General features: G+C 41.7%; 1 pseudogene across 1 annotated transcript; it reads right to left on the bottom strand.

Moving 5' to 3' along the window:
* Window positions 1-2,110: 2,110 nt before the first annotated feature.
* Window positions 2,111-5,449, bottom strand: LOC309890928 (zinc finger CCCH domain-containing protein 11A-like; annotated as a pseudogene). Its single transcript has 6 exons — window positions 5,396-5,449; window positions 5,075-5,194; window positions 4,173-4,296; window positions 3,540-3,742; window positions 2,737-2,856; window positions 2,111-2,199 (listed from the first exon to the last, which is right to left on the bottom strand). The product of its transcript is annotated as a zinc finger CCCH domain-containing protein 11A-like (transcript).
* Window positions 5,450-6,092: the final 643 nt, after the last annotated feature.

The raw sequence follows: 6,092 nt of genomic DNA, 5'->3' as shown, positions 1-6,092 counted from the left end.
CAGACTGCATTTCAAATTCCTGCTCCTGGCAGTGGTTCTATTCTAATTGTACGTAACGGTTCACAGAAGCAGCTAAAAACCTCGACAAGGCACAAGTAGAAAATAAACACACACCTAGAGCCAGAGTTCTGATAGTGGCTGTCAGAAGAGCTTCAGCACTCAAGCAAGAGGCGTCAGTTCTTTGTTTTCGTTTAAATTAGTTTGTAGGGATGTATGAAAGCAGTCCAAGTTCGTGGAAAGGAAGGAGGAGAAAGCATATTTAATATCTAGCTGTTACCTCTCTCAGTACTGGTCTGCTTAGGAGGTAATCGCAGCCTGTCCTTCAGAGACTTGGGAACTCGAACTGCAAAACAGAAAAAGAATGAATTAGGGAGGCTGCATAATGTCAACTTCAGGTTCACATTTCAAAACAAGACAGGAAAGGTAACTTTGAATCCCAGTGATTACGACCTCAGCCAACATGCAAAAAGAAACATCACTGGAAAAGGACAAACAGAAAGACTAAATACGAAACCCAGGAATCCAATCCAGATGCCCGTTTAGTACCTGTCTCTCTCTTGGGTGCTTTGTCAGCATTTCCCGGAGCCTCTACCTTCTTCCCCAGCCTTTCAGCAAGGCTGCGCTTCACTGGAAGGCTGCTTACATCATCTTCAGAGAAAACAAGGAATATTGTAAGAACTTTTCTTTGCAGGAAGGTTTGAGAACAGTCAACAATAAGCTTCTCTTTTTCAAGCGTATTTTCATAGAATTGCCTTTCAGCTGCTAAATGATTTATTTATTTTTTTTTTTTTTTTTCCATTTCTGCCATCAACACAGATCTCCACTGCAATGTATTTTCCTTTCATACATCACAAATACTCTTTAATGCAGTCATATATAGAAGGCAGCACCTACGTAACAGCTCGCAAAAAGTTCTCACCCGCGGAGGCTTTCCGTTTTCCTTGTCTATCAGCAAGATCTACTCGAACCACAGGTTCCTCCCCTAAAACAAAAGGGAATTTTTTTTTCTATTTCACAGAAACCAGTAGCCAACAGAAATATTATCCTGTTAGCCCATGTCCAAAAAACCCTAGTCAGACACTGTTTTGACAGCTAAACCACATAAACTCATATTTTAACTATAATTAACATGGAAAAAAAATACTAATAGTCTCAGTGCTTGCTTCAAATTCCAGCTGAAATAGTAGAGAGTGAATCTGAGTCTGCTTGACACCTATACTTTGTGCAGAACAAAGCTGCATAAGCAAGCAGAATATTCTTAGGTGCAAATGCTGAGAAATATTCCTTTCTAAGGTGAATGTCTACGAGTAAAAGTACTTCCACACTTTTTTCCCTTTAAAAGGCATTTGCACAGCTCTAAACAATTTATACACAAACTCCTGTCATACTGTGTCCACACCTGCCACTGTACGCCTCTTTAATGCTTCAGAAATTGCTTCTTATATAGCACTGGCTTCTACAGCTCGCTCTTCTCGTTACTCTTCTGTTTTTCAGTTACCCCCCTATTGGCATGCTGACACTTTTTTTTTTTCTCCTGCCACTGCACTTAACCTGAGCACCAAATCTTTCCAGTACAACCAGGGACTTTAAGCATAAAAGCACGTTTTGAACAGAAGGCAGCACCAGAAGGCTAACATGGGTGAATTGTTTTAATTATTGCTTAACCCTCCAGTTTAGGAGTAATGAAATCAAAACAAAAGCATTCATTATTACCTTTCTTGGAAGACACTGTCACAGTTCTCACCACTGTCCGGACATTTTCCTCTTCTGGAGCAGGAAAAATCATAGAATCAACGGGACGAAGAGAAGATCTTGAAGAACCTTCTGTTCAGAGCAACCAAAACGTAAGGAAGTTTACCCAACATAAAAAACTATCACAAAGAACAAAAAACTTTAAATGATTTGTTACTGTCAAAAATACAGCAAGCAGAGCATGTAAAGAAGAGAGGTGACTAATTTGCCTCTGATTGCCCTTTGAACTCCCATTTAGAATACCAGCTGGCTGAGAATCAGGTTGCTTTATGCCCCCAGCTAAAAATGGAAGTCTGTCCCTCAAGCAGCTCCCAGTCACCATCACCTGCCGTGAACAGGATAAGAAAGTAGGGAATATTTACTCACCACCGTGTCTCTTATTTTTTTCCTTCATCTTCTGCCATTTGATTTCCTCAAGTGTTTTTATTCCAAAATTCAGATTGCCCTCTGAAAACAGGAAACAGTTCATGAGACAGGCTTAGAGGCACTCACTGAGGACCACAGGTCCTCAGGCTTCTTAGCGCTCAGGAACTTTCTGAAGTATTTCGAATAAAGCCTGTCAACACTCCTCACAAGTGAAAGAGCCATAGAACCAATGGCATTTTGCCCCTCCTTTCATCCTTCAGGGTTCAAAATGTAGTTTTAATTTTAATCCATTTACACGATATTAGATCCATATTTTAATCCATTTACACGATATTAGATCCCTCTATCGTTAGATATGGCTTATCAACAGTGGTTGCAAGGCTGCACGTGCAGCCATTTAAACTCCATGCTGTGGCCCTGTTTTGTTCTCCAAAAGTAAAGAAAAGGAGTTCACCTTTCTGACCCAATGGGCACATGATGGTATTAATGGCAGAAATGAGATCATGGAAATAACCGACTCCATTCAGCACCCCTACATTTTGTTGTGTTTTTACACCACGCTGCTTTTGACTTAACTGTCAAGTTCTTCTGATTTATCCTACTAAGGTGCTGGCATACCTTGTTTAGTAGTAATAGAACTGCCTTTCCGAGTGGAAATCACCCGTAATCCATTTTTGCCTTCCGCAGCTGGATGCTGGACGGGAGTTTTAGTTTCTTCTCCTTCCTCAGAAAGTTGGTCTGAAGGGGAAAAATCGATTCAGTTATGCATAGACCAGGTTGGTCATGATTACGTAGCTCATGCAGTGACACTTCAGCCCATGGTTCATATAAAAAACTTTGTTGCTGTTTTGTTTTTTTGTTTGTTTGTTTGTTTGTTTGTTTGTTTGTTTTTAAACAGCTACACTGACCTGATGAACTCCTAAGTAGAATACACTAGGACAAAACATCTAGGACTCTAGATTCTCTCTGCAGCTTTAACTACTACACAACACATTGCTCTTCAGACAGAAAAAAGAAATTTCCTTCCTAGTTTCACATAGAACTTTACACAAAAGACCAGCTAAAGCCAGGAGTGGTTCTAAGCTTTCCTCCAACGTTTCAGCTTCTGTCCACTGACTGCCAGACAAAGCCACCAGTGACCTGGCCAGACTGCCTGCCCTATCGCTAGTCAGACCTCAGGTCATCTGATTTATACATTCATTTACAGCAAAGATTCCTTCCAAGAACCAAAGATTTAACACATTCATTTACAGCACAAATTCCTTCAAGAACCAAAGATTTAACACATTCATTTACAGCACAAATTCCTTCAAGAACCAAAGATTTAACACATTCATTTACAGCACAAATTCCTTCAAGAACCAAAGATTTACACATTCATTTACAGCACAAATTCCTTCCAAGAACCAAAACATGCTCACCATCATCACCTTCATCATCATCTGCAGCATTGATTACAACTGGAGGGTGTGTAGGGCTTGGGACATTTTCAGAGTTTTCCACTTTCGTCACCCCCTTAGCTGTGGAGAGGGATTTGACTGGACAGAAAGTTTGTTTTGCTGCAGTGACATCTGAGCCACTTTCAGATCATCGTCCGCGGACTCAGGCGGACTTGGCAGTGTAGCTAGAGGAAGACGAGGATCATCGGTAATATGGCAGTTTAAAACTTTGACCACAATGCAAAGAGATGGTAGCAAAGGCAGATAACCCGCACAGACAACGAATTCAGCATCTCCTTTTGCCCATCCCATCACTGCTTACACCGTGAACAATGATTTCCCTTCCAACAACACCACATCTCCCTACCACCCAGCAAAAGAGGAAACAACAGGAAGCAAACTGCAAGGCAAACATCACACAAAGCAAAGAGAAGCTGAGCACGAAAGCAGAAAACAAACACCAGCAGTACACTCGGTGCAGTACACCTATGACTGCAGACCTTTTCCTGCACTCACAAATGAACAGTTACCTGACGCCCCCTACAGGATTGGCACCCACTAAGTAATACTCAAAATTAATTCTTCAGCGCTTAAAGAAAAAGGACCTAAACTCACTCTTGCTTGGTGGTAAGAATTGTCCATCGATGTAACGTCCCTTTGCATGATGAAAAGCACAGTTGGCTTTCTGACAGCCTCCCGGCTGGTTCTCCCAGTAGCAAGGAATCTCACTGCGCTTTTTCTGAAGACAGAAAGAAAGAAAAGCTCGTGATAACATGCACCTGAGGCTTGCAAAGAGATGCACAGCTCCAGATCGTGACAGCTGTCACAACACAGTGCTGAAACATCATTCCAAAGGTCAGTTTCTCAGTTAAGTGTAGTATTTCTGGGCATATTCACAAAGTTTGCATAAGCTGTAACCACTATGCACATTTAGTTTGGTCATCACTCAGTTTGAGAAGACAGACACTCTCAGACATCAGTTGAGGGTGGCTTAAACTAATACACCTAGGATTATACTAGGATTATTCAGAGGGAAAAAGAACATCTGAAATTGCCTAGGTTAACCCTGTCTAGAACTACTTCTTGGAGACTTAGTTCTGCTGCACCTTTAACTTTCCCCACTTCCTACCCCAGGCAGCTACAACAGCGTTATCTGAAGGACTGTGGGTCAGAAGAGACCTGATAGTTCATTATCAAGCCTGCTCCCATGAGGATAGAACAGCCTGTTTATTACCCCCCTGCTCCAGCAGGTTTTAGCAGTCTATTTAACAGCTATTCTGCATCTCTTGAGAAAACTGTCAGCATCTAATAAAAAAAATAAAAAAATATCTTGCTAAGACATACCTAAGGCATTGATTTTATTTCCCTCTGCTTCCTCCCACCCCCTCTCTTGGTAACAGAAACCAGTATGATTTTGAAGCAAACAAATCTATCCTGCAAAAGCACAATCAGTACACCTACGGCACTGAAAAATGCTTTTGTGGATTTATTTTGAGAACACATTGTTAGGCACTCACGTCAATTTCCATGTGTCTGAATCGGCAGACATTCCTGAAACAACGACCCTCCTGCCACAGCTTGCAGACCGTCTCATTGCCCAGAGCAGCTTCGCAGTGGCGGTAGGCACATTTGTCTCCCTGGAACCAAAAGGAAACCAACAAGGAAAATAGAGTACAGCCTCAAAAATGGCCATGCTGCTGCCTAATGGTGCTACAACTGAATTCACAATCTATCTGGTTCTCAAGTTAACCAAAGACCAGTGTGCTTCCTCCTCCTAATCTACTCCTTCCTGAAAAAAAAGGGGGAAAAAAAGCAAAGCAAAGGAAAGCCAGCCATACCTTGGTACAGGTAGAATAGAAATAGAAGTAGCAATCGTCTCCTTGTTTAGACATGCCGACGAGTTCTGCTAACAAGCTCGGGTTCTCTCCACAGGGACTTCCTCTGCTCTTGGAGAGAGCTGTCTTCACCCTTGCTTGGGCTGAAAGTCTTCTACTGGCTTGTGATCAGTGAAATCTTCTTTTTAAAAGTAACCCGAAAGAAAGTAACAAGTGAAAAATAATGAGGAACCAACATTTTTCCAGCTTTCTTCAGTTAATCAAATCAAGTTATCAGTCTCTCAAAGAGAGCAAAGCCTTGAAATCAGCTGTTACATGAACTAACTAAATATTAAAGTTCTGTAAAGCTGCCAGGAGCTTTGTCAGCAAGCGTTCTCTTCCACATCCTCAATAATATGACTTGGAGCACATCTGGAAGCCTGAAAACGGAGTCACTCCTTAAAAAAACACCTGATGATACATGCGAGTCAATAATCAACTATGGCTACAAATAACTTCTCTAGAACACAGTTAGGACGCATTAAACAGCACGTTCCAGGCCCTGTGGGTCTTCGATTTCACCTACCTGGACAACCTCAGCAAAGTTATCGATCTTCAAAGGCTTCCAGTTAACTGCTCCTGTAGGCCGAACCAAGACTGAATCCGTGAATTAATAATAAAGGGGTAGGAAGAATTTTCCTCCTCACTTTGCCAAGGGAAC

This window comes from Aythya marila (assembly GCF_965140915.1).
Source record: "Aythya marila genome assembly, contig: HAP1_HAP1_SCAFFOLD_230, whole genome shotgun sequence".
Classification (NCBI taxonomy): domain Eukaryota; kingdom Metazoa; phylum Chordata; class Aves; order Anseriformes; family Anatidae; genus Aythya; species Aythya marila.
This window is presented reverse-complemented; position numbering and strand designations above follow the sequence as displayed.